The sequence below is a fragment of the Gavialis gangeticus genome, unplaced genomic scaffold (genome assembly GCF_001723915.1).
Source record: "Gavialis gangeticus isolate Ggan-Ray unplaced genomic scaffold, GavGan_comp1, whole genome shotgun sequence".
Lineage (NCBI taxonomy): Eukaryota > Metazoa > Chordata > Crocodylia > Gavialidae > Gavialis > Gavialis gangeticus.
This window is the reverse complement of record NW_017729024.1, coordinates 167756602-167766009: the sequence shown is the minus strand read 5'-3', so window position 1 is coordinate 167766009 and position 9408 is coordinate 167756602. Positions and strand designations below refer to the sequence as shown.

The 9408-nt window shown below is 51.7% G+C and overlaps 1 protein-coding gene across 1 annotated transcript in view; it reads right to left on the bottom strand.

Moving 5' to 3' along the window:
* Positions 1 to 9063, bottom strand: part of LOC109297983 (aquaporin-7-like) — a 42566-nt gene extending 33503 nt beyond the window's left edge. Inside the window, exon 1 of the mRNA XM_019518092.1 lies at positions 8992 to 9063. The gene's annotated coding sequence lies outside the window, so the exon portion shown is untranslated. The remainder of the gene's footprint in view (positions 1 to 8991) is intronic.
* Positions 9064 to 9408: the final 345 nt, after the last annotated feature.

The following is a 9408-nucleotide window of genomic DNA, read 5'->3' as shown; positions in this document are numbered from 1 at the left end:
AGGGGAGGCGGAGACCACTGAAAGGGGTACCTGTGAACACACCAAACTCAAAGCTCAGCCAAGCAGGCAGAGTAGAAGGAGTGAGTACAATTTGGGACCACTAGTTTACAACGAGGCGCATATCATGAGTTTTGGAGGTCACGAAGTGTGACCCAAAGTTAAGCCAGGAGCCAGCAGCCCTGAATAGTGGGTTCTGAACTTGAAGGCTCAACCAAAGCAAAAGTGGGACAGGGCCAGGGAGCTCTGGACCAGATAAGAGCCCATTTCTGTAAAGCATGCCTAGCTCCTACTGAGTTTACATCAAGACGTGGCAAGCAAGAAGACTAAAAGGGAGTGGACGGAGGGCACAGACAATGGAAAGCTCATCGTGACACCCGTGGAGTGCCCACACCTGCTTACACAAAGGCTATACTAGATGTCAGTCACCCTACAGTGAAGAAGACCCATTTCTTCTGCTGGTGTAGATGCAACCTCAGGTCAAGCAAGGGACTCTCGGTGTGGAAGGTCCCACATCAGTCATACCCAAGTAGTGAAACTGGTGCCAACACCTACGGCACTTTGGGGGAGCTGGGCAAAGCTTTACTCTTCCAGGCTCTGCATGACTGCTCCTCTGAAGGCAGAGATTGCATAGGAACCAGTCCTGCTGCAGCGGTTTCATGGGATTGGGCCACAGACAATATTCTCCCATCTGGTTTAACATCAGAGCTGTCTCCTCTGCCCCCCGGAGCTCATTTTCCACTCAATCGCTCCTCATCAAAGCCCTAAATGTTACTGTGTCACTGCGAGGCCAGGCTTCTTCCCATAAAACATTAACTCTGCTCACCCGAGCAGCTCAGAAGCAGCATTCCCTGGTACCAGAGGTGCTCATGAGCCCTGAAGATAAAAGAGTTATGGGGCTGGTCCCAGCCCTGGGCTCTATGTCATGACACCCCTTTCACCCCCATGTCTCCTATACAACCCCTTCGGGGAACGCAGAGGCTCATCATGGGCAAGCAGTGGCTGCAGGGGGGCAGGCAGGATGCAAAGCTGTGTCTCGTGCTCATGGCTCTCTGAGGAAGGAGCTATACAGGTGCTGGATCTGCTGGGTGCTCTTGACTACTGTATGCTGCAGTGAGGGAACAGAGCACTCAGCACCATCAGGACTAGGCTCTCAATTGATAAGAAACACAGGAACGTGTTTGGGGAATGCGGCAGTGTCCGTGCATCAGGCCTTGGTGTGGAAGTCTCTGTGATGTGGGGATTTTTCTTTCGCTGATGAGCAGATTTAGCAGATGTGATTTGCTCCACCCGCTCCCCTCAAACCTTGCTTCCTCCCGTGGCCTAGTAATCCCAACGTTGCCCTCCATGAAGAGTAACTCATGGGACACCTGTTGAACCCCACAGCTTTGCTTGAGCCCAGTGGTTCTCATTCACTTTCCTCTCGAGGGTACCATGCACTGTAAGATGTGCACACATGATCACAGGATAAACTCTGAGACTTCAAACAGGAACTCAGGTGTTAAAGCTGTTCTGACTGATAGTGGTCTTCCTGAGTTCATTGCAACAGAAGAATTGCTCTAGTACTTTTCTGTAGTCAAAAAGTGAAGATGAAGAGCTGGCATTTTCCAAGGGATACTTTGAGTCTGGCAAGAGGTGCCTTGACTCAACAAAGATTGAAAACCACTGCTTTAGTGTCATTCATCACGTGTCTCTCATCTCCTTGATGCCTGTCCAGATCACAGCTGTTTGGGGCAGGAAGCTTGTTTTACTTGCCACTACACTGCCTTGTACATACTTGGAGCTACAAAACTACAGTCCTTATTATTATCACACTGGGATCTCATTTGTGGCCTTGAAAAGTGCTGTGAAAGATGGGAAGCCCTGAAGATCTCAAAGTTCAACCACAGGTAATTTGGTTTTAATAAGTCAACAGGTTTTTACTGGCATCCACCAAACTCCTCCTACCGCCATCAGAGAGCAAGTCACCTTGGTTTGGGACAGAAGTTGCATGAATTGTTGCATCAATCAGTTAAGTCTGATCTGATACTGCATTCAACCAGGTTTATCTCAAACTGGTTTTGGTCATTTTGAAACTGGTTTATGTGCACTGAACTTATGTTCAGTTAGAGGTTTAAACCAGTTTCTGATCGCTTAAGCCAGTTTATGTGTAATGTCTTGTCCATAGCCCTTCTGTACACCCCGGCTTGGCCTTTGCTGCAGGCTCATCTCAGCTGCAGGCTTGGTAAGCTGTTTACAGATGTCTGGAGAGATGGACAGCTCATGGAGTTTCATTTAGCCTGAGTGACTTTGATGCCGCAGCTTCGCCAGCCCAAACGTGGAGCTGCTTTCAGTTAATAATTGAAACAGACCCAGGACGAGAAGCAGGGGGAGAACTTCCACCTCCAACTATAAGGGTTTGCCCTGTCTGGATAAAACTCCCCTTTGCTAACACTGGCACCATCCTCACCCCTGGGAATCACCCCTGCAGGGGATGGGGAGCCTGTTGAAAGAGAGACATTAACATCCAGGAAAGGTCTCTTATGACAGTCCTGATGCACAGAGCGATTGGTGGGGAAGGAGACAGCTCAGTGGGTGATCACTGAACATGGGGGTTTCACCTCTGTTCAGCCAGTTTGAAACCAGTCCCAGGGGTCAAACTCTATGGCAATTTAGCAGCTTCCAACAGACAGCAAGTGCCCAGCATGCGATGATGCTAAGTGGACATCTCAGCAGGGAGGCTCAAGGGTGAGCTGTCCCCATGGGCTGAACTTGCCTTTCCCTCTCCACTGTCGGGGCTGGGAGAAGTTGCTGTGGAAAACTCTTGCAGTGCTGGCATCTCTTCTCTTAAAACCAGCCGCCTCTGTCCTCAAAGGTGGCGGCTGTCCCTTTCCCGTGGCTGTTGCTGCTGTTGTTTCTCTGTTGTACACGTGACTTTTGGAAGAGATGTAAAACCTCTAGTTATTGTGGTGAGGAAGGACCCTTTTCAAGGAGCACATTATCCCACCAGCACCTCTGCCTGGGGTCTGGCACCATCCCCTGAAGGATGAAACATTAACTGCTGTGGGAGGTAGGATCCAGGCTAATCAGTCCATTGGCCTGACCTGGCGTTAAAATGCCTGTTGCTGAACCAGCCTCCTCATGTCCATCTGGACCTACTGTATATAATGACTTTCCCTGGGACTAGTTAAGCTCCGTTGGGGGGGGGTCTATTGATACCTCTTGGTTTAAGGGCAGTGAGGCCATGTCAACATTAAGCTTATCTTCTGAAGTCTGCCTACAACTCATAGACTTAACATCTTAGAAAACGAGTGTTGGAAGGGACCTCAGGAGGTCACATCTAGTCCAACCCCTGCTCAGAGCAGGACCAGCCCCAACTACATCATCCCAGACAAGGCTTTGTCTACCCGGGGCTTCAAAACCTCCAAGGATGGAGACTGCACCGCCTCTCTGGGGAGCCTGGTCCAGTGCTTCACCGCCCTCCTAGTAAGAGTTTTTCCTACTATCCACCCTCAATTTCCCTTGCTGCAGCTTGAGCCCATTGCTCCTTGTCCTGCCACCTGCCCCCACTGAGACCAGTCCAGCTCCATCCTCTTTGCAACCCCCTGGCAGGAAGGTGAAGGCTGCTGTTCAGTCCCCCTCGGTCTTCTCTTCTGCAGACTCAATCAGCCCATTTCCCTCAGCCTCTCGTCACCAGTCCTGTCCCCCAGCCCCACAACCATTTTCATTGCCTTCCACTGGACTCTCTCCAATGTATCCCCATCCTTTCTGTAGTGGGAGCCCACAGCTGGACACAGGACTCCAGATGTGGTCTCCCAGTGCTGAATAGAGGGGAGGAATCACTGCCCTGGATCTGCTGGCAACACCCCTACCAATGCAGCCCAGGATGCTGGTGGCCTCCTTGGCTACAAGGGCGCACTGCTGGCTCCTGTTCAGCTTAATTTATGTACATACCCTCCACCCATATTGTCCACTGTAACACCCAGGTCTTTTTCTGCTGTGAAAAAACTTACATAAATTAAGTTTGTTTATGTTACATGGTAGGGGGGTGTGCACGCGCGCATGTGCGCGAGTCACAGGTGCCACCACCCTACACCCATTTCCCTACACCCGTTCCACTATTTCAGTTCCCCTTCTCAGGCCACCTCCACTCTCCCTGCCATACCTTGATGTCAAAATGAATACATTAATTAATGTATTAAATAATACATTAATTAATGTATTAATTACATACATTAGGGGAGGCCGCCTGGAGTTCGCCTTTTGGTGCCTTGCCCAGCCCTGCTCATCATTAGGCTGCCAGTTGACTCACCCCTAACTGTGGCAGGGCTCCCCCATAACCATTTGTCCAGGCTCCTCTGGCCCAGTCTCTCTCTCTCTCTGAGGTTTGGGCCTAGGTGCCCACCAGGTCCCCAGCCCCACCGGGGTCAACTGGGGCCTTGGTCCCTCACGATATGGGGGGAGGGTCTCTGGGACCCTTCCCCTGGAACCCTTCTCTCTGGTCCTCTGTTCAACCCCACCAGTGCCTGATCGTCGGCCCTTGGCCCCAAGCACAGCCCACCCCCCCAAGGCTTCTCTAGGATCACACACTGGCCCCTGAGCCCCTCCTGGGCCTGGCTGTTGTCCCCTCATCCCCCCAGGCACATCCCCTTTAGGCCTCCTCCATCTGCCCCTCCACCTTTTGGACATCTACCCCTCTAGACCTCGCTATGCTCGTGCCTGGATCTTGGCTTTCTCAGCCTTGCTTGCTCTGCCTACCCCTTTTGCAGGGTGGCTTCCTCATCCCCTACAGACGCAACCTGGTCCTACAGTCTAATATAAACCCCAAACAACAGGAAACAAAACATAGACTCATCTCCCACCTATGTAGCCCACTTGTAGACCCTCCTTCTACAGCAAGGGTCTGAGCCTTGGGCTCCAGATTCAGGCTTATATGGCCCTCGCTCCTCCGTCTGCCAGTCACCTCGCCTGGCTGGGTGCTAATAGGGTCTAAATGCCACTCGTTCCCTATTCGGCAGACAAGCGTTCATCTGTCTGCAGGCTGAGCCCTGCAGCCCTTTCAGCTGAGCTCCTTGCAGGCTGCACCCGCAATGCCACTCCTTTCTCCCTTCCTCCAAGTAACATGGGGGGGATAAGGGTCCCCTGTTACAGTGTAAATGTGCATATCATGTTATATATCATATGATATATTGCAATAATATAATATAATGCAATGCAATACAATAGTACGGTATTGTATAGCTGAGTAGAGTACAGTATGATAAAATGTAATGTGATGCAATGTAATATCCCTGAACTTCTGCTGCCCCCTGGCTAAGACGATGCCTGGTACTGTCATTATTTAGACACTAATTAAAAAAGAAATCATATGCGTGTGTGTGACACCTGTGACACCACCCCCCCATGCATGCACACACTATGTAACATAAACAAGCTTAATTTATATACGCTTTTTCACAGCAAGGCCATGAGGAGGCAGCCAAACCCTACGGCAGACCTAAGAGGTTCCCTGCTGACATCAGAGAAGAGTTTGCAGTCTGTATTTATTTTTTTTAAATGCATGTATTTATTTAAACATGTACGTGCTGATTTAAATGATGCTGTATTTATTTTGCGGTTACACCTGACAGACACAGCCGTGGTCTGTAGCCAACGGCTCTTTGTGCTTGGCACTCTCCAAACAGAGACTATCATGCTCCCGGCTGGCAGAGGTGACAGTCTGTGCATCAAAGAGCAAGGAGATGCGGAGACGTAAGGGCAGTTCAGGTCGCTGGCCCTGAGCTAGCGTGGGTACCGGCAGCAATGTGACTATGGCAGCAAGGCCTGCCCTGGGCCCTGGGCAAGTGCTAGCAATAGCCCAGTCAGCTCATTCAAAACTCAGCTAGGAACAAGTACAGCCAAGTTGCGAGGACACTGCTGGACTGCAGGGCAAGCCGCCCCTGAGAGCTCGTACCCTAGCAATGGGGGCAGTACGTGAACGGTTGGGAAATCACAAGGCTGCCCTCTAAGCCCCATCATCTTCCAGCTGGCTATGGAGCCCCTCCGTGATCACAGGGATCGTGGCCCGGGGGGTTCACAAACGTGCTGGCCTCTGCGGAGGATGCAGTGCTCCTTGGAAACAGGCCTAATGAACTCCAGAAGATGCTGGACACCAGCTCTGAGGCGGCTGCTCAGGCTGGGACTCTGGTTCAATGCATCCCAATGTGCCTCACTGCACAGGGACTGCTGAGAGAGAAACTATTATGACCCCTGTCATCATGATGCAGGATAAGACCAGGAGCCAACAGAGTCAGCTTCGTGCAAGGAAGAGACCGTCTCTAGAGAGTACAATGATATTATCCAGTAGGTACCCTATTGAGAAAAAGGCAGACATGGAGCAAACTCACTGCCCTGATGCACCCTCCCTCTCTGGATTAGTCTGAGTTTTGTCCTTCTCTGTCCATAGAGAAACCGCTCAGCCCTCACAACTTCCCAGTCGTCCGGGAAGCACTATCTGCACTCAAAAGACCAGGAACCAGAATACATCATTCAAAGGCCAAGTTTCTTCTCCATCCCTTCCCTTTGTCTCGAGCCACAAGCATCGTGGATGCCTCTAAGCAGCCTGGGCACCTCCAGGCAGGTGGTACCTCCATTGACAGAGACGTCACATCCTCATGTGCAGAGGAGGAAGCTGCTTTGTCTCCAACTACCCATCCACTGCCTTAATCTCATGCAGCAGCTATGCCATCTACTTCTAGCCCTCTGCTTCTCATGTGTGCCCACCAGTGGCTGTCTCCACTTCTCTCGCCCCTTCCGGTTTTCTCACCCACGTGCTCACCATCCCACTTTGTTTGCACTGACTCCTGTCTTTCTGCTTCCCATCTGCCTACCAAAGCCATCTCTGCACTAGTTACTGGGTCCTACTGGTCCCTACAGGATTGTACTGGCAGCAATATTAGACCAAAGGTTGGGCTTGTCCACACAGTGAAGCTCCTAGGAAGGAAAGATGCTAGCTACTAATGTCCCGTGTTCACACTCTTCATGAGAGCTAGCTTGCTTCTCTGTGAAACTCACGCCCAAGCTGACTTTCATAGGGCCACTGGAAATTAAGGCTGGAAGAGCATCTAGTCTAGCCCGCTGCTCAAGGCAGGAGCATCCCTGACTAAATCATCCCTGCTGAGTGTCTGTGCAACCTGCTCTTGAAAGTTTCTAAGGATGGAGGAGTTTTCACCACTTCCCTAGGTGCTTGTTCCAGTGCCTCAGAGTCAGAAAGTCCCTCCTCATCTCCAGCCTAAATTTCCTCTGCTGCAGCCTGAGGCTATTGCTCCTTGTCCTATCCCCTATGGCCACAGAGAAAAGCCCATCTCCATCCTCTTTATAACCACCCTGCAAGGATTTGAAGACTGCGATCAAATCCCACCCCGGTCTTCTCATCTCCTGGCTAAATAACCCTAGTTCTTTCAGCCTTTCCTCATCAGTCTTGCTTCCCAGGCCCCTAATCATTTCTGTTGCCCTGCTCTAGACTCTCCAATCTGTCCACATCTTTCTTGAAGCCCAGGGCAAGATGCAAGACACCGGGAACAGTCTCACCAATGTTGAATAGAGAGTGGGAGAATCACTTCCCTCAATCTGCAAGCGACACTCCTGTTGATACAGCCTAGGATGCCTTTTCTGCCACAAGAAAAGGCTCATATGCAGCGTACGGACTACTGCAACCCCCAGGTCTTTCTCTGCGGTGCTGCAGCCTACTCCTTTCCCACGCATTTCTGCATGCAGTCGCTCCACCCAAGTGCAACACTTTTCCCTCATCCTTGCCAAATCTCATTTCATGAACTATGGACCACTTCCCCAATGTATCCAGGTCATTCTGGATCCAAGCCCTGCCCTTTGTACTTTGCGGTAACCTCCTCATGAAACAAACCCTTCGATTCAGAGCCAGGAGGGGCTTTGATCAATCCCGGTGGAACGAGAGGGCAACTCCTTTTCCTCACCCCCACCTCCAAACTTCAAGCACAGGAAGGAGCAGAAAGGGGGACAGGAGCAACAGGGTTAATCCCACCCTCAGAAATCCAGCCTCAAAGTTTCAGCAGTTTTCCTTGGAGCATCCTTCCTGCTGGACAACAACCTGCTGGCGTGAGTAGCATGAGCTGCTTCAGGTAGGACCTGAGTTCAGCTAAAACTGTCTGGCTATCAGAGGAGAAAAAGCAAAACGGTCGACGATCCTTAGCTTGATCGGAAAGGCTTGCGATGTGCAATAGCTGAGGGATGCATTGCACAATCCGGGGGAGCCCTTCGGGTCTGAGGTCTCTTCCCGTCTCTGGAGCAGCAGAAAATGAGCGCTGGAGAGAGCCCACTGGGATTTGGATAGACGGGAAACCATGGGTGTCTGCTCTCCTGTCCGCTGCACCCCTGGGGAAGCTCTCCTCCACCGGCGAGGGCTGCTACTGCCATGGGGCCGGGAGGAGCATGGGGAAAGGGTGCACAGGCCGGGTTGGCAGAGGACACCTCGTCCTCCCACAGTGAAAGATGGGTAATAGTCCTTCTTATCAGGAACAGGAGTAGCAGGGTTTTCCCGGACACGGAGCCCATCCCCAGCTACTGCAGATGGTATCTACATCCTTTTCATAAGGGTGTTGTGCCCCTTTTCTCCTACCGGGTGGCTATCCCAGAGCCCCACTTCTCCGATGGGTGCCCAACCAAAGTGAGTTCGTGACCACTTTATACCCATTTGCTCTTGTACCAACACTGTCCTTTAGCACAGAGCATCCTTCCCCCCCCCCAGTGTTCACCCCACTCGAGGGATTTAAACCAAGAAATGCTCCCTCCCCCCACGCAGCTCGGCCTTTGTGCTGCTGAAGCAGGCAGGTTTTTTTGGTCCCTCCTCATCGGGCAGGCTCCTTATTCTCCCATCCACCCTCACAGCCCTTCTCTGCACCTCTTCCCATCTGAATTCATCCCTCCCGAGCATGAGTCAGGCTTGGAGGGCATAATCCAGGGCCACTTACAAGGGGAGAAATGCTTGCCAATCTGTCCTACCTCTCTTGCTATGTCTAAGGATCATGTTTGCCTCTTTGCATCCTGCTCGCGGTGCCATCTCACTGCAGGTGAGTCTTACACCTTTTCTCTTCCTCCTCTCTCACTTCCAACTGGGGAGCTCCCGGGTCAGGGCACCGTTAGTCCTGAGGCACATAAACTTGCCCTTTGTCCCATCACATCTCTTCCTCTTTCTATTCCTCTGGGGCATCCGGTTCTTCTTACACGTGTCCTGACGAGGTCTCCATCCCAGTGCCCCAAGCACTTCATCAGCACACTTCTATCTTGGCACGACCGCTGTTCGAGCCCGGTCCCGCAATCAGTCCCCAAAAACTGCACCCCTCCGACCCGACACTTCCTCTTCAGTCGCTGCAACTCCTCCCCGCCCACTGCATCCTTCCCCACCTCGTGGGTTTTCTC